The sequence below is a fragment of the Loa loa genome (assembly GCF_000183805.2).
Source record: "Loa loa unplaced genomic scaffold supercont3.709, whole genome shotgun sequence".
NCBI lineage: Eukaryota > Metazoa > Nematoda > Chromadorea > Rhabditida > Onchocercidae > Loa > Loa loa.
The window spans coordinates 16367-17312 of NW_018108889.1; positions in this window are offsets into that span (position 1 = coordinate 16367).

Sequence of the window (946 nt, forward strand, 5' to 3'; positions counted from 1 at the left end):
ATAATCTTAGTTGTTTTAATTTTAATTGTTTTTCCTTCCATGATTTACATATTTTTTTTGAGAATGAAAAAATTGAAAATAATAAAATCCAGAAATATTGATTATTTGATGGTAATAAAATGCGGAAAAAATATTTCATAAAATTTCAAACAAATAATAAAAAGCAGTACAATATCATGCTACGTAACCTGACAGTTCAAATTATCGTAAATTTCAAATCACGAGGATGGATAATTAAAACGAGTTTCGAATTTTTCCAACCTTCAAATCAAACATTTCATCATTTTAACCCATCTCAGGGAAGACCTGTTGCAAATGAAATGAAGATGAAAAGCATAATCGAACATTAGACTTAACTAAATATTAGCAATGAAATGAAATAAATTGTAGCTGAAAAGGGAGATTTTTTGGTGAAAAAAAAGAAAAGAGAAAAAAAAATGAAAAATCGACAAAAGGCAATAAAGAAGTTAGAAAAATTGAATGCTGCGACTGGCAAAAATATAATATAATAGCTTTAGAAATATGACTTTTATTATCACTTCTACTCTTCGACAAAGGAAGAAAAAATGATAAATATCTAATTAACATTTTAATCAAAATTAAACGGCTCACTCGTTGCATATTCTCTTGACGAAAACGCAATCATTACATTCTTTTTTTTTTTTTTGTAGTAGAAAAAGAAAAAAAATCCTTTTTTTGATATGAAGAAAAAAAATTATGCCCGTTTATAAATAAAATAAAATGTACAGGAAGAGCGAAAGAGAAAGAATTTAGAGAGATTTTTTTTTTCCATTTTTTTATGGCATAAAAAAAAGAAGACTTTGTAGGAAGATAAAGTTGTATATATATATATTTGTATATGTTTATATTTATACTTACATTTTTTATTTGTATTTACATTTATACCTATATTTATATTTATATATACAGTTTCTAAAAATATATA